The 18,838-nt window shown below is 37.9% G+C and overlaps 1 pseudogene; it reads left to right on the top strand.

Moving 5' to 3' along the window:
* Positions 1-3,454: 3,454 nt before the first annotated feature.
* On the top strand, positions 3,455-12,550 carry LOC147517969 (uncharacterized; annotated as a pseudogene).
* The last annotated feature ends 6,288 nt before the right edge of the window (positions 12,551-18,838 follow it).

Genomic DNA, 18,838 nt, shown 5'->3' with positions numbered 1-18,838 from the left:
ATGAGGATCCATCATCCACCTCATAACCACTCGATATGGCAACAATAGATCCAGAAGCCTCCTCATCTACCATATTTTTAGATCCTACTAGGGATGTGCACGGGTCGGTTCGGATCGGTTTTGGAGTAAAACCGACCACCGAACCGACCTTGTCGGTTTATGTCTTACACGATCCGATCCGAACCGATACTCTAGACTTAACCGATCCGACTGTCTTCCCACCTAACTGATATCTGATCATATCCGATTGTTTCACGGTATTAACCAATATTAACTGAAATTGACCCAAAAAATCTGTGTTGTCTCAATTGATTTTGTGTTTTAGAGTTTTTTATTTCATATTCGAGATGGGGTTCAAGTTTGATGAAAATAATAAGATTTGAAGGTCAGGTTTGTTTGAATATGTCGTACTGGATATTTGGTAGAGACGGGGGTATAAAGGGAATTATGTCCTCTTTTATTTGGGTTGTTACGGTGGTCAAAAAGTGAATTTAAAAGAGGGGGCACGTGGGGGCAAATAGGGCAGAGTATTCATGCAACAAATTCGTTGGTATACGTGCTTTATTAGTTGGTTTTTGTATGTAACAAACACATAGCGGGTCGGGTTGGATTATTTCGGGTTTTATATATAAAAACCGACAACCGAACCGACTTAATCGGTTTTGTAAATTTCTTAACCAATCCAAACCGATACTAAATAGATAACCGACCCATATGACTCGGTTTAGGTCGGGTCAATCGGTTCTTTCGGTTATGGCGGATTTATGCACACCCCTAGATCCTACCGATCTCTCTATAATCTCATCAGAGCGTGTATCATCGGAGTCAGACATTTTATACACCACCAAGATTACAAGCCTAACAAACAAATGTTATCTATCTACGAAAGCAAGAGAAGCAAAAATGGCAAGAATACTAACCTAAGCACTCAACATTCTCACAAACCTAAAGAAAACGGGTAAGAAAACAAACCCTTAAGTTCCCAGAAGTGTCTTATACAGGCCACCCATTCAGTTCCCAATGCAAATCATCATTACACCTAAACCTAGACAAGCACGTCTTCTTATGCATAGTCTTTTCAAGTACATGATATTTGCACCCACCCTAAATTGAAGTGGTTCCCATCCAATTTCAAAACTGCCCACACCCTCACATGTGCTAAACATGTGCTACCGTTCTCTCTCAGCAGATCGCTATTCAGCTATAACGACCTACTGAGATGGGGCTGTGTAAGGGAATAATATTCACATCCAATAAATATCAAGCATGTGTCCAGCATAAACATCTTCATCAACCGACCTACGATCCTCGCCCTCATAGCTCGCTTCATAGCGACTCGACTACGGCAAGCGACCTGGTTGGCCAATCGCCAGCTAACTTGAAGTCTTCGTCACACGAACTCACTACACACGAACGACCTCATCCCGCAGTGACCTCACAAACTCTCGCTCTCCTCAAATGGTCAGTAACTTAAGTCTTAATTATCGTCATCAATACCGTGGCTTCAGGCACGCTTCACAATAAATGTCTTTAACTTGTCATCACGGCGCACGAGTGATCAGAAGACCTGGATCTGACATGATGTGCAAGAGCCGGAGGCGCGAACCCCTTGCCTATATAAAGAGGATGAGGAACTACATCTGACCTGATTCAAGTCTCCCCACAAAGAGAGAACTTGATAAGTAGGCAGTTCGTCCATACAAACTCAATCAATTCAATCTAATCATCCCAATCCCTTGATCAAGCCTACATTTGTAAGGAAAACCAAAAACATCATTTACAGATAGATTTAGATGAGTTTATTATTTACTTTAGGATGTTCTAATGACATGGATTGGTCACAAAGTATATGATGATTAGTCTAAATCTGATTATGTGGCATTTCCTAAACTCGAGTTGAAAAATTCTGAAATTCAAGCTTTTTGGATCTTGTGCTTGTTGTCAATATCGATAGAACCAATTTGGAGGGCGCATAGTGAAGATATTTAGATGAGGTGAGTGACGTTGGCCTGAAGTCCATATAACAACTTTCGTTACTCTACCTAATCGATTCCTAATGTTGTGGCATAAATGATGACAAGTTTGTGGTTAAGTTTGTTACAAACTCCTATTTTGTAACGGATATGAAACCATTAGCAATTAAAAATTAATAACGGTTTCCAAATGTTAGAAAGAGAATATTACCAACACTTTATCAGTTGCAAATAGGTTAGGTACAAAATTAATAACCGTTACTAATAAATTGTAACGGTTTTTATACATTGTTGAAATTAATTTAAGTAACACTTCCTAACGGATATTAAGCATTACTAACATCCGTTACTATTATTTGTCACGTTTTTGTGCCAACACAAGATAACAGTTACTAATATTTTCCGTTACTAATAGACTTTTTGGTGTAATGTTACCTCGGACCATATTTCTTTGGATTATTGGCAATCAAAGAAGAGATGATGAGAATTCTCTCTTGCCTGCATGCAAAAACAACATTGTGACTGATGTAAGATGTTCTTCTTCATTAATCTATCTTGTGTAGATAGATTACCACTAAACAATTGTCAAGCTATGAAGGAATGTTTAGGTACTGTGAGCTTTCCCCAAGCTAACCTATGCCATTTCACTCTCTTTCTAACTCTCTTGAGACTCATATATGCAGACTTAGTGGAGGAATTTCTTATAGCTATTTCAGTCCATACAATGAAGTCTTGTTGCATCATGTTATGAATATCTGTGTTCAGAATTGCAGTCTTAACTCACTCTCCTGTAGATTAAGTACTCTTGAATTACATTGCTTGTCAGTGCTGAGTTCTGACACCTTTGCATCATTCGAAAGTTGGAGGACTTGTTTGGCTTCTGCATTATCATGTAACAAACTGATGTGAGCACCAAGGGTGGTGCCATAGACTAGTCTGTTCTTCATTCACTATAATGTACTTAGTGAACTTGAGAGCCTCTTTTCTATGTCTTAGAACTGATCTCCACACCCATGAGCAATCTGAAGGAATTTTCATTATCCAGAAATTTCTTTCCTAGCAAACCCATACTCCCAAATCCATTTGGTCCATAGAGTTTCTTTTTTCCTAGCAATCTTGAATATTAAACCGCATTAAGCAGCAACAATGCAACATCCCATATTTTGGGATCCATTATGTTCAGACCACCTTGACGTACACTTACTATATTTTATAGTGTTGTGACTAGCTTTGTGTACCTTTCTTTCTGTGTTAGGGCCAACCCATAGAAATCTATTTGTGAGCTTAGAGATTCTATCAAGCACTCCAATTGGTAGAATGAAAGTCGATCTTTTGCCCAATAGTTGTTAAAGGATGACAATACAGACTGCACCAATTGAAGTCTACCTACTAAAGTCAAGAAGATATTCTTCCAATTTGAAATCTTTGTTGTAACCAACTCCACTAAAGGTAGACAATCTTGGATGTCTAGTCTTAAGGTCATGAGAGGTAGCCCTAATCACTTGATGGGTGATGTGATCAAGTCCACTCCAAGTATATCATCTAAGGTGGTGCTTGATGATGGACTGAGACTATCCGTTAGAATAGTAGTCATCTTACTTACATTCAGTTTGAGGCATGTAAGTCTAGAGAAGGATTATAGGGTTTCCTTCACACCATATATAGATGTACCTTCACCTTTGTAGAAAATCATCACATCATCTACAAAACTCAAATGAATAAGCTTGACTCTCGTGCAACTTGAATGGTACTCTATTTCCTTCCTTTCTATTGCCTTCTTCAGTAAATAAATCCCCTAGTATTTCCATGATAAGAACAAAAAGATAGGGAGATAGAGAGAATCTCCCTGCCTTAGTCCTTTTGTACTCTTAAAGTAGCCTTGTGGTAAGCCATTTATACCAGAATAGAGAAATTTGGGGTTGTGAAACACATCTTGATCCACTCCACAAATAGATTAGGAAATCTAAATCTTTTCAATATCATCTCCGATCCATAGCTTCCCAATCTATACAAGCCTAAGCTTTTTGGATGTCTATCTTAATAGAACGCGCATCTAGGAACACCACGAGTTCTTTTATAGCCCTTCAAAAGCTTATGTGCAAGAAGTAAATTATCCTGTGTAGTCCTTCCAGCAACAAAAGCCGACTGGTTCAACTCTGTAAGTTGATGGCATGAGAGGCTTCATTCTGTTACTAATGACTTTTGAGATACATTTATAGACTATATTGTAGTATGCAATTGGTCTGAATTATCAACTCTAGATGGCTTGCTCTTCTTTGGGATTAGGGATAGGAAAGTGGAGTTCCTCTCCTTGAATCATTTTGTTAGTAAACACAAACTTCATAGCTTTAGTAAACTGCTCACCAGCAATTGCCAAGTTTTCTTACTTGCTCAATAAGTTTCACTGCAACTTCACCCTCAACAACATTCCTCATTTCCAGTACCTTTAATGTATAATCTAAACGCTATGCCTCACTACTACCTCCCAATAATTTTTTATAGTAATCTGTCATGGCTAGGGCTGTTAAAAAAAACCGAGAAACTGAAAAACCGAAGCGAACCAAGCCGAATCGGTTGACATTAACGGTTTTTAACTTTCTCGGTTCAGTTCTCAAAAGGCAAAACTGACTGGTTAGGTCTGGTTTTTGGATAACCGATATAAACCAAACCGAACCGAGTGTTATCTATGGTTAGTAGATGTTATCCACAAATTATTAGCATTAACCATAGATAACATCTTCATTTGTGACTCTCTCTCTCTCACTCTCTTACCACTCTTTCTCTATCTCCCTTCAGCTCTCATGTTTTCCTCTTTTTCTTTTTCAAAACTTCTAAATTGTTTTTCCTTACGAAGAAAGAAGACAATTGAAATCAGTGTAGTCGAAATTTCAAATTCTAAGTTTTGAATGGCGGTAAAGTTTATTGTTGATGGAATTAGTCTGAAATATATATTAACAACTCTCAATTTCTGATTTTTCAATGTTACTGAACACAAATTTCTCATTTTTCTAGTCTCCTATGCCTGTGTGGTTGATTATTGGGTTTGAGTAATGTTTTTACTTGGATTAGTGCGTACTCAATTTGGGGTTTGTGGAATTGTGGCTTTTATTGCAACAATTCTATTTCAGTTGTGAATTTCTTATTGAGGAAAATGATACCAATCGATCCCCACTAAGATAACTTGTACTTGGACAAACTACTACTCTAGACAAAAATCTAAACTTTCACTACAACCAACAACAAAACCCAACTTTCCAAGCAATCAACAACTATCACAAACAAATAATAATAATGGAAATAAAGTAAAGCATATCACAACACGAGATGTAACGTGGTTTAGCCAATGATGCCTATTTCCACAAGAGCTAATCCTTTTATAAGAATAGGAAAGTACAATCACTCCTCACAAGTCTCTCCACCTTACTAGATCATTCCTCTCTCCTTACAAGCTTTTCTCTTTGCAAGGGTTTTCTCTTAATTTTGATTGCTCTCAAAATTGGGTTTCTATTCAAGACTTGGTTTTCCAAAACCTAACTTCTATTTTTATACTAAACTTGCAATTTCGCGGTTACTGTAGAAATAGAAACTGGCATGTTTATGCATGAGCGCGTGCGCGCTCTCTTATTTTCCTCAAACTCAAAAGTCCAGTAACTTTGTTTCATGAGAGGCTGAAAAAAAAAACTATCTTTTTTTTCACAGCAAGGGCGTGGGTGCGCCTTGGTCACAACCAATATGAGTGCGTGAGCACTCAGACTTCTTCACACGAATAGTACTATTTCTCTCCTTTATCCTCATCCTCATGTGAGAGATAACTCTAACAATCTCCCCCTCCCGAACAGTGGGGGGGGGGTACCTCCATGCATTCCCAAATCAACAGGAAGAGTGTATTACCATTCCAGCGGTTGCATAACAAACATCAAACTTACCTTTCAGTAAGACTTTGGTCATCATATTTGCCCGTTCTTGTCTGTATGGATCTTCTCAATGCACAAATGCTTGTCTTCGAGAACTTCTCTAATCCAATGATAACGCACATGTATGTGCTTGGATCTAGAATGAAAACTCGAATTCTTGCTCAAACAGATGGCGCTCTGACTATCACATAAAACTACAAATTATTTCTGCTTTAGCCCTAGTTCATCGAAGAATCTCTTCATCCATAGCATCTTTTTGCAACACTCAGTGACTGCAATATACTCGGCTTCTGTAGTGGAGAGGGCAGCACACTTTTGCAACTTAGATTGCCAAGAAACTGCTCCCCCTACAAAAGTAAATAGATAACCGGAGGTGGACTTCATAGAGTCAACATCACCTGCCATGTCTACATCAGTGTAGCCTTCAACAAGGTCTTACTCCCACCAAAACACAAACACGCTTTGGAAGTGCCCTTGAGATATCTCAATATCCACTTAACAAATATCCACTTAACACCTTCCCAATACTTTTTACCCAGATTTGAAAAAAAAACAGCTTACAACACCAACAGCAAAAGTAATATCCAGTCTTGTACACACCATTGCATACATCAAGCTACCCATTGCGGATGCATAAGGAATCTTTTCCATTTGACTCTGCTCATGCTCACCCTTTGGACATATATCTTTGGTCATGTGGAACTGGCCACCAAGCGGACAACTGACTGGCTTCGCTTGATCCATGTTGAATCTCTTCAACACCTTCTCAATGTAGCTTTCTTGAGAAAGCCACAACTTCCCACTCTTTCTGTCATGAGTGATCCGCATCCCAAGTATCTACTTTGCTTGACTCAAATCCTTCATCTCAAAGGACTTACTCAAGTCTTTCTTCAGCTTGGATATCTTGTTGATGTTCTAGCCAACTATCAACATATCATCCACATACAACAAGAGCACTAAGAAATCCCCATCTGGAAATTTCTGAACAAACACACAATGATCGGAAACGGACTTCATGTAGCCATGCTTCATCATAAAGGAATCAAACTTTATGTACCACTGTCTCGGTGCTTGCTTTAACCCATACAAACTATTTATCATCTTGCATACTAGGTGCTCCTTGCCTTTGACCTCAAACCCCTCTGGTTGGTCCATGAAGACATCTTCTTCAAGGTCTCCATGAAGAAAAGTTGTCTTGACATCTAGTTGCTCAACTTCTAGGTTCATACTTGCGGTCAGACCCAATACCACCCTGATAGAAGTCATCTTAACTATAAGAGAGAAAATTTCATCAAAGTTAATACCTTTCCTTTAATCGAATCCCTTCATAACATGGCGAGCTTTGTCCCTTGGATGTGTATTATTCTCCTCATGTTTGACTTTGTAGATCCACTTATTCTTGAGAACTTTTCTTCCTTTCGGTTTCTCAACTAAGTCATAAATGTGATTCTTATGCAAAGAATCTATCTCATCATGCATGGCCTTCAACCACTTCAATCTCTTTGTTTGTACCTTTAAGAGCCTCTTGATAGTACATAGGTTTTCCACCATCAGATAGTAAAACATATATATGTGGTAGATACCTGGTTGAAGCTTGTCTCTCTATGTCGAACCTCTTTGCCCCTATCTTTTTGTGCCTCAGGAGGATGTACTTCTGCTTGCTCAGGTGGTAGTTCATGCACTTCATCTGCATCTTCTATATCAATAGGTTCTATCCCATCATGAGTAATAGAATCATCATCATGAGCTTCAAACCCATGGTTTTCTGCATTCTCAATGCCTTCTGCACGTTCCACAGTAGGAACTTCTGGTTTTGAATCAATTAGATCATTAGTGAAAACTTCTAGCTTCTCACCATCCTCAAAATCTGCTATGGTTTGGTCTTCCAAGAACACAACATCTCAACTTCGGATTACTTTCTTGTTAATCGGATCATAAAGTTTGTAGCCAAACTTCTCATCCCCATAACCCAGAAAAATGCACTGCTTGGCTTTGTCATCAAGCTTGGATCTCTCATCTTTTGGAATATGAACAAATACCCTGCACCCAAATACCCTAAAGTATCCATAATCAATATCTCTGCCTAACCATACTCTCTCTGGATAATCACTACTTAGAGGCTTCAAAGGCAATAGGTTGATCACATGTACGGCTGTGCACATTGCTTTTACCTAGTAACTTCTAGGTAACTTAAAGTGAGACAACATGCATCTCATCCTCTCTACAATGGTTCAGTTCATCCTCTCGGCTATACCATTGCGTTGCAGAGTCTTGGGAACGGTCTGCTCATGACAAATCCCATGACTCTTGCAATACTCTTCAAATGGCCCAATGTACTCACCCCCATTATCTGAGCAAATACACTTCAAAGGCTTCCCTGTCTCTCTTTCCACCATGTTATGGAAAGTCTTGAACACGCCAAGTACTTCATCTTTGGTCTTCAGACTATATGCCCATATCTTTCTTGACGCATCATCAATGAAATTCAAGAAGTACAAAGCTCCCCCGTGGGATTCACTTTCATAGGACCACATAAATCTGTGTGTACAAGCTCAAGGACATTGTCCTTTCTGTGAGAAGGGAATCTTTGGAAAGACACCCTATGTTGCTTTCCAACCAAACAATGAATACATCTATTTAAATGTGTACCTTTTATGTTTGGCAAGGCCTTTTGCTTGGCAAGAATTTCCATGCATTTTTCTCCCATATGACACAGTCTCTTATGTCATAGTTCGGAGGAATCTTCTTCTTATGCCGCATTTAACTCTACTTTACACAAACTAGCTTGTGTTTTGTAAAGCGAGCAAGTTTTCTTCCCTTTGGCTACTACAATGGAACCACTTCTCAGTTTCTATACCCCGTTACCAAACGAGTTTTGAAATCCATCATCATCTAACTTCCCAACGGAAATTAGGCTTAGCCGAATGTTAGGGACATGTCTTACATCCTTGAGTGTCAAGGTGTAGCCGACATTGGTTTCTACATGAACATCTCCAATGTCTATAATCTTTGAGACTCCACTGTTACCCATCTTTACCTCACCAAATTCACCACAGCTATAGGTAGTGAAAAATTCCTTGTGCGGTGTGATGTAATAGGATGCTCCTGTATCTATCACCCACTCTGTATCCTGGCATGAGGTACTAACACACCACTCACCATAATCTGACACAATTCCCACTAAATCATCGTCTACTAGTGCGGTAATATCTCGGTCTATGTTTCTGTTCCTCTTTACCATGTTTTCATGTACATAATTATTCTTCTCATCTATCTTCAGTGTTCTACACTCATACCTGAAGTGACCCTTGGTGGCACAATAGTAACAGTGTCTCTATGCCTTAGGAGTTCTAGCTTCTTCCCTAGATTTGCTTCTGTCATCACCTCTAGAATGAGATGGTTTTCTGTTCTTACCTCTCCCCTGCTTCTCTATGACAAGGATCTCTGAGTGAGAGGAGCTGCTTCGTTAACCCCTTCTTGTCTCCTCATTCAACATTGCCCCGGTAGCCATCTTCATGGAAATGATTCCATCCTTAGCGGATCCGTTAAGAGAAACTGCTAATGTCTCCCAATTATCAGGTGGAGAGTTTAATAGGAACAAAGCCTCAACTTCGTCACCCATATTAATCTTCATCAAGTGCAACTGATTGATGGTATTCTGTACTTCATTAAGATGCTTTCGGACATTGAAGAACCTTCTTTGTACTTCGTGTTAGCAAACTTCTTAATGAGCAGTACCTTGTTTCCAGCCGACTTCCTCTCATAGAGGTCTTCGAGTTTCTTCCACAAGCCAAAAGCGATAGTCTCATGGGATACATGGTGGAAGACACTATCGTCAATCCACTATCGAATGTACCCAATTGTTTTTCTATCAAGCTTGGTCCACTCAGCTGCTACTATTGCGTCTGGTTTTACTCCTCCATTCTCAATAGGTTGTGCCAAGTCCTTGCAATAAAGTAAGTTTTCCATCTTGGCTTTCCAAATAGTATAGTTAGCTCTATTCAGACTAGTCATGCGAGTGTTTATAGAATGGTCCATCTCTACAAACTATTTCAACTCAAACATCTTCTCAGAAATTTTATCAAACACCTTTTGAGCAAAATTTGGATAACAACCTAGATTATTCTAACCTGGCTCTGATACCACTTGTTGGGGAAAACGATACCAATCGATCCCCACTAAGATAACTTACACTTAGACAAACTACTACTCCAGACAAAAATCTAAACTTTCACTACAACCAACAACAAAACCCAACCTTCCAAGCAATCAACAACTATCACAAACAAGTAATAGTAATGCAAAGAAAGTAAAGCATACCACAACACGAGATGTAACGTGGTTCAGCCAATGATGTCTACTTCCACAAGAGCTAATCATTTTATAAGTATGGGAAAGAAATATTACAATCCCTCCTCACAAGTCTCTCCACCGTACTAGATCACTCCTCTCTCCTTACAAGCTCTTCTCTTTACAAGGGTTTTCTCTCAATTTTGATTGCTCTCAAAATTGGGTTTCTATTCAAGACTTGGTTTTCCAAAACCTAACTTCTGTTTTTATACTAAACTTGCAATTTTGCGGTTACTATAGAAATAAAAACTGACAAGTTTAGGCATGAGCACGGGCGCGCTCTCTTATTTTCCTCAAACTCAAAAGTCCAATAACTTTGTTTCGTGAGAGGCTGAAAACAAACTATCTTCTTTGTCACAGCAAAGAGCAAAGGGCGGCCTTTGGTCCGACCAAATCGAGAGCGTCTTGGCTCGGACTTCTTCACCCGAGCGATTGTTTCTCTCCTTTATCTTCATCCTCATGTGAGGGATAACTCCAACATTTCTTTTGTCCATTCGAGCTCTCGACAAATCTCAAACAGTGGAACTTAATTTACTTTGGTTTCAATTTCCTGCTTCTCAAACAAATTGGTGGTGCTTAGGTGGAGTCAGACATGCAGTGTTGTATCTTGGTTGATTGTTGGTAAAGCCATTAGCCGGCCTTTGTTTCAACATATTGGAAAAGAAGAAAGTGGCGGTGCCATTGGTGTGTCACGGACATTCAAGACCAGTCATTGATTTGTTATATAGTCCTATTACTCCTGATGGATTCTTTCTCATCAGTGCCAGCAAAGATTCGAGTCTGTTGCTGAGGAATGGAGAGATGGGAGATTGGATTGGGACATTCGAAGGACATAAAGGTGCTGTTTGGAGTTGTTGTCTTGATACTAATGCTTTACGTGTTGCTTCTGGATCAGCTGATTTTACTGCAAAAATATGGGATGCATTGACTGGTGATGAGTTGCATTCATTTGAGCACAAGCACATTGTTCGTGCCTGGATGCCCATCTTGCCCGAAACCCTCCCAAAACCCGAACAAAATACCCGTACCAAACCCTGTTCGAACCCGACAAAACCCAAACCCGAACCCAAACCAAAATACATATGGTAGGGTTTGGTCACACTCTCTAAACCCGGACCAATCCGAGCCCGACCCGATAATTTAGCCCTAAACCAGTTAAAAGGGCAAAAAAACCCGAAACCGAACCCAGACCGAAATCGAACCCCAAATCCAGTTTCAATTGCATACTACTAATCTCATATAAAAGAATGAGTTAGATAAATATTTTGATTATGATCTCATTCATGTTTACAATGATGAGTTATTTAATATATTGGATTATGAAAAAATTTATGTCGGAATTTTCAATTTTTTCAGTAATTACACATGATCATGCGTCTATAGTTCATTCAGAGTCTATCTATTTTTAAAGCATATCAAATAATTATGTCCGGATATAAGTGATAATTACTTTCAAGTTCATTAGAAGTTTTATTTTGTTTGAAAGAATGGTGGATAGCCGAAGAAGGAATAAAATGTAGATATATACTTCAAATAAAGTTTTTTATTGTCTTCTTTCTTCATTTATACCGGGCTTTATTCTACCCGAAACTCGAATCCAAGCCCGATGGGTACCCGAAATATAGGGTTAGGGTAGAATTTGGTCACACTTCTCAACAAAATACTCAACTCCGAACCCGACCTACTGAAAACCGGTCCGGGTTTGGATAACCCGATATCCGTTCAAAACCCGAAAAGTCAGGTTCGGGCCGGGTCAGATACCCGTTTGGACATCCCTACCTGTACTTTTTCAGAGGATACACATCTTCTGCTCACCGGTGGGATAGAAAAAGTCCTTCGCATCTTTGATTTGAATCGTCCAGATGCACCTCCAAGAGAAGTAGATTATTCTCCTGGGTCAATTAGAACTGTGGTCTGGCTTCACAGCGACCAGACAATATTAAGTTCATGTACTGATATGGGCGGTGTGAGGTTATGGGATGTCAGAAGTGGGAAGATAGTGCAAACAATTAAGACTAAGTCGCCTATTACTAGTGCAGAAGTTAGTCAAGATGGCCGTTTTATTACAATTGCTGATGGATCTTCTGTGAAGTTTTGGGATGCCAATCATTATGAACTGGTGAGGAGCTACGATATGTCGTGCACGGTGGAATCAGCTTCCTTGGAACCAAAATGGGGCAATAAGTTCATTGCTGGAGGAGAAGATATGTGGATACGGCTATTTGATTTCCATACTGGTGTAGAGATTGCCTGCAACAAGGGTCACCATGGTCCTGTTCAATCCTATATAACTTATAATAATTAACCTTCCCCAAATTCCAAAACCAAACTTCTGATTCCAATCCTATATAACTTATAATAATTAACCACCAGTTGTAATGCTCAACTTGTTATTCTGTACGTAAGTGCTGCTGTGAGATTCTTCTCATTTTACATGTAACCAAATTGGTATAGTACTAATATTTAGCAGGTGTAAATAGAAAATCTTAGTGACAACCAGCTCTGCAACGAGTTTGATGCATCTTGAAAATGTGTGATTCACACTTTGACGTCCATCGCTCTATCTCATGTTAGTCCGTAGATCAAAATCCTTCTTCAAGCCCAAGCATCACATTACAGAACCAAGCATGTTCAAAAGAACCCAAATGTTCTATCTAATGCCCTGTTACTAGCTAGTCTGTTATTGATTTTTAACATTGTTGTCGTTGTCTTACTGTTTGCTCCTGTACAAATCTGGTTCAGAATCATAACCGGAACATGAGTAAAGATCTGCTTCTCCATTATAAGTGCAACGAAATCAAAATCAAGAGTCATATGAATTGTGAAATTATAAACTAATATAAGAAAACAGAAATTGATGTTTGAGAAATCAAAAAAATTGGAAATTTCAACGACACTAATTTCGATTGTCTTCTTCGTAAGGAAAAACAATTTAGAAGTTTTGAAAAAGAGAAAGAGGAAAACATGAGAGCTTAAGGGAGATAGAGAAAGAGTGGTAAGAGAGTGAGAGAGAGAGTCACAAATGAAGACATGGGAGAGAAAATAGAAGAGAGGGAATATGAGAGAGGTTTGGGATTTTCTAAAACCCTTCGTGATTATATTTCGTGAAATTTCATTTTTTTAGTTAAGTATGTCTGTATGTAAGGATTGTAAGCGGGGGCTATATATATATATATATTGCCAGTGTTTAAGTTTGCAATTTTATCTAACGGTCTAGAAATAATTTTAAGTTTGACAAGGCTAGAAATATCGAATTGAGCTAATTTTTGTAGAGATCTAATCCATGAAGAGTAAATTATATCTACAAAAAATCATATACTAATTCATTGTTGAAATGCACTTTTTGATAGGATGTACAATAAGGATGTCACAGTTAGGATGTCACCCTAGCCAAAACCGGCCGGTTTCGCTGTGAGGACATTCTTAGCGTGTTTATACTTATAGTGACATTCTACTGTTCACGTCCTTAAAGCCCGGCCCACGAACCAACAAAACACAAAACTGAAATTTGTTTACAAACCTTCGTCAAACAATGTCCGAAACCGAAACCAAACTCTAAAAACTCCAAACTCCAAACTCCAAATTGAAAAACCCACTCCGGCCTCCACTCCGACATACCACGTCATCGCAAGCTTGAAGGACAGGTTAGTTACTTCCCTTATTTTGGTACAATCAGCTATGTCTTCATCAGTAACAACTGAATTAAAATCATTGCATCTGTTTTGATAAATTTTTGATAAATTTTCGTTTTTAGGTACTTGATAAAATCATTGCATCTGTTTTGATAAATTTTCGTTTTTAGGACTACTTGATAAAATCATTGCATCTGTTTTGATAAATTTTTGTTTTTAGGACTACTTGAATCTGTAACCATGACTCCTTGTTTCTAAAGGTAATAACTAGTAGGAGGAGCTAGTTTTTAAAGACAAGATTGAAGTTTGAATGGTGTTTACTTCAACCTTAAAGTAACAAGATTGAAGTTTGAAGTATGTCATAAAGTAACAATAATGAGTAAACTGTTGGATTATCAGTTTGGAACTAGCATATTCGGTGAACTCTGTCAAAGTTCGGTGAAGTAGCATATTCGGTGAACTCTGTCAGAGTTTTGAAGTAGCATATTCGGTGAACTCTGTCAGAGTTCGGTGAAGTAGCATATTCGGTGAACTCTGTCAAAGTTTTGAACTAGCATATTCGGTGAACTCTGTCAGAATTTTGAACTCTGTCAGAGTTCGGTGAACTACTGCAGCTTCTTACGAACTAGTCAAGGTTGAAGTCCTCTTGAGTTGCTAGACCCATAGAATCTAGTTATGGTTGTAGACCTTCTTGTCTCTAAGATGTAATCCTCTCACATTTGAAAGTACAAACTCCAAGATGTTTGATGAGACTTAGTTATTGAGCAAACATGTAATTTGAAGTTTGGGAAATCTTGTACACTACTCCACTCCCATGTTATTGTTCAGTAACCCAAAAGCACTAGAGGGCTTCCTCGGTTTTGTAAAACATGAGCCTTCTGGACATCGCGGTTTCAGTTCAACACTTCAAATCTTAAAGTTACAATAGAAGTAATAAGCTATAGTTACGAAAATTTAGCAGTTCTAAAATCTCTAGGAATAAAAAGATCATTCTATTTCATACCCACTAGGGAGGTGGATGTGTGCACTTTCACTTATGCGTTTTATTTTCTTAAGCGGCTTGGTATTGAAAGATTAACTAGGGATTCTTTAAGTAAAAAGGTTGAGCGTCACTAAGCAGAAATCGGTAGTTATCCATGACTGCACATTAAAGATTATAACTTGTTGTTTTGTGAGAAGCATAGTATTTACTTATCCAAAATGGGAATTTTTTTGTGGGTAGATTGTATCCGTGCACTTTTCTGACACGGCCCTGCTTGAGAAGTATTTTGAAGAGTTAACAGTAATTTTTCTTTTAGTTTTTTGTTTACCTACTTTTTTGAAGTCCAGTAATATGATTTCTTAAGTTGGTCTAATGTATTATGCAGTGAAATAAGAGACATGTATTTGTAAATTAATAATAAATCTAGGAAATACCAATCTTCGGGTACTTTTGTGAGATGCTTTCACTAGTTCTAGTTGCATATACTCGGGAAGATTAAAGAGAACGCCGCTAGTAAATGACTAGGAAGAATATTATATTTTTTCCTATATTCTGCTTTTGTGGATTGATGTTTTTGTCGTCGTATCTTGACATTATTGGATGAGCATTGGGAGGAAATGGAAAGAAGTCATTGATATTCTTGATCGGATCACATACGGCTTCCATGTAAGTATCATTCAATTGATGAACTCGAGTGGTTTGTTTATCTCGAACCTCACTATTTGTTACCCATCTTGTCACGGGATGATTCAAAGAAAACAAATCAACTAGAAGTCGATACAATGTATGAGGAAGTTTCTATTACATCATTTGGGAAAAGGCAGCTACTCAATTGGTTTTACAAATTGCAACAATGTTACGATCATCTTTTATCCTCAAAACTCGATCTTGAGCGAGTAATGAGTACATGAGATACAATCTTGGATGTAACAGGTTTATTAAGAGGAAAGCGATATTGATCGGTTTTGCTATTCACATTTCGCGATTGTTAGCATTAAATGTTTTATGTGTTCTGTCTTCTTGTTTTGCTGAAATTGCTCTTATTTATATTTTTACACACTGCAAAAGTCGAACTATCTGAAACATAGGTTTTTCGACTTAAATACGGGAGGAATTGACGATTTGTTCAAAGCGTTTACATTGAATTTGTCCAATGGTTTTGGATCGTATGATCGTTTAGTGTCGCTGTTTTAAGCAAGATGGGTATTTTTGAAAATGGAAAGAAATTTTTTAGAGCCAAATCCGATTAAAGACTCCTTAATTGCAACATTATCGGTAGTTAGTATCACTGTGAAGCAAAACTGATTTTTAAGGACACGAGTGTGCTAAAATGTGGTATCTGACTCTTTTGCGAAAGTGAATTTTTTGCTCAGCGTTAGTGCCTCCAAGAGCTCCAAGCGAATTACAAGCCACACACGTATCACCCGGTTCCACAAAAAAGGGAAGTTAAGATTATCAAAATTTCAGTTTTACTGATTTGTCCTTCTTAAAAAAAGGAAAACAAAATCAAAAGGCTAAAAAGCGGGCGATGGAATACAAAAAAGAATTTGAACAAAAGATAAAAAGATCGAACCTCTTCATCTTTTTCCCATACATATTTCCAGTTCTCTTCTCCAATCCAAAAGCGAACACTTCTCTCTCATAAAAATACTTCCTATGCATGAGTATTATTTAGGTGAAACAAACATATACCCAAAGTTTGTCAAGGTTTAAAGTTAGTATTTGAATGAGAAACAATGATCCTACTTTGTTGCAGATTTCCTATTGAATTTCGATAAGTAATAACATCATTTTTCAAAAGGTTCGGTTGTTCCTTAGTTGTTTGACATAGTAACAATGCATATTTGATTATCAAAGATGATGTAGGATCAACCAAATCCTAACCCCCGATAAGAGATAGCCCACAAGTAATGAATACATGTACGTTTCTTTATTTTCAGTATTTTTTTTTCCTTTTTAGTTAGGAGGAGGGACAAACATGTAAATTCAGAACTTTTGAGAATCTTCATTTTGTAGCTTCCTTTTTGTGGAACTAGTGATACGTGTGTGGCTATTAATTTGCTTGGAGCCCTTGGAGGCAAGAACGGGAGCAAAAATCACTCGCTCTTTGCATGCAAGTCGGCTTATGGTGATGCTTGGTGTGTGGTGCTCCAAAATCTTTGCCACTTTAAATCATCTGTCGGGTTAGTGAAAGCCTGAAAAGAACTATATAACACATTGTCCAATAAGGTTTTGCGTACTGCGTAGCCTATGTTTCTTTCGGAAGTAGAAGATAAAACCGACCGATATAATCAAAACAAATTCGGATAGAAGCGATTATATTGGACATATAGAATTTCCCGGTTTACATTTTCTCATCGAAACCCGCATTAATTGTATATACATCTGAATTCCTTGAAGAAACTAAAATCCATGCATTTCTCATGAATGAATGAAACTATTTCCTCAAGCAAGGAATCCAAGTCTTTCTCCATTCTTCTTCGCTAATCGAATGGAGTCCTTGTCTTTGCTTTGCATCAGCTCTAATTGATTTGCAAAATTCAGTAATTACCTATGACAAGGTTGAATCCACCAATATCAACTATAATGAAATCTCTTGCATTTACGTGTGTGTGTGTGTCTTTGCTCTGTTCTTCTATTGCTCTTAGAAAGATATAGAGATTGTAACTTTCATCGAGGCATCACCACAGGGTGAAATGTATGTTTAGCTTCTTGAATGAAGAAAAAATGGAGTAAGTAGTTGTACCTGTGAGTGAAGGGCAATTGCCTTGCCTCTAAGTTGATTGAACCATTTTTTGCCAACAATATCACGAGTGACAACAACTATAGACAAAAATCCCAATGTACATAAACAGTGTAAATAACTTAAACATCAAAAAACTCGTGAGTTCACGAATATGCTAGTTCAAAACTTCGACAGAGTCACAGAGTTCACCGAATATGCTACTCGAACTCTAACAGAGTTCAAAACTCTGACAGAGTTCACCGAATATGTTAGTTCAAAACTCTGACAGAGTTCACCGAATATGCTAGTTCAAAACTCTGTCAGAGTTCACCAAATATGATACTTCACCGACCTCTGATAGAGTTCACCGAACTCTAACAGAGTTCAAAACTCTAACAGAGTTCACCGAATATGCTAGTTCAAAACTCTGACACAATTCACCGAATATGCTAGTTCCAAACTGATAATCCAGCAGTTTACTCATTATTGTTACTTTACGACATACTTCAAACTTCAATCTTGTTACTTTAAGGTTGAAGTAAACACCATTCAAACTTCAATCTTGTCTTTAAAAACTAGCTCCTCCTACTAGTTACTACCTTTAGAAACAAGGAGTCATGGTTACAGATTCAAGTAGTCCTAAAAACAAAAATTTATCAAAACAGATGCAATGATTTTATCAAATAGTCCTAAAAACGAAAATTTATCAAAACAGATGCAATGATTTTATCAAGTAGTCCTAAAAACGAAAATTTATCAAAACAGATGCAATGATTTTAATTCAGTCGTTACTGATGAAGACATAGCTGATTGTACCAAAATAAGAGAAGTAACTAACCTGTCCTTCAAGCTTGCGATGACGTGGTATGTCGGAGTGGGAGGCCGTAGTGGGTTTTTCAATTTGGAGTTTGGAGTTTGGAGTTTTTAGAGTTTGGTTTCGGTTTCGGACACTGTTTGACGAAGGTTTATAAACAAATTTCAGTTTTGTGTTTTGTTGGTTCGTGGGTCGGGCTTGAAGGACGTGAACAGTAGGATGTCACTATAAGTATGTCACGCTAAGAATGTCATCCTAGCCAAACCGATATATATATATATATATATATATATATATATATATACAAAAATGCTCTAGTCAGGATCAGTCCGCACAAATTAAAATCAGGACCAAAAAAAAAACGTGACTTTCTGTATTCTCTCTCTTCTCCTCTCTCTCTCCTCTAATTTAATAACAACAAAACTTAGAAGCATATAGTCACACTAGG

Source organism: Coptis chinensis, chromosome 2 (genome assembly GCF_015680905.1).
Source record: "Coptis chinensis isolate HL-2020 chromosome 2, ASM1568090v1, whole genome shotgun sequence".
Classification (NCBI taxonomy): Eukaryota; Viridiplantae; Streptophyta; class Magnoliopsida; order Ranunculales; family Ranunculaceae; genus Coptis; species Coptis chinensis.
Note: the sequence above shows the minus strand (reverse complement) of the source record. Positions and strands in the feature narration are given on the sequence as shown.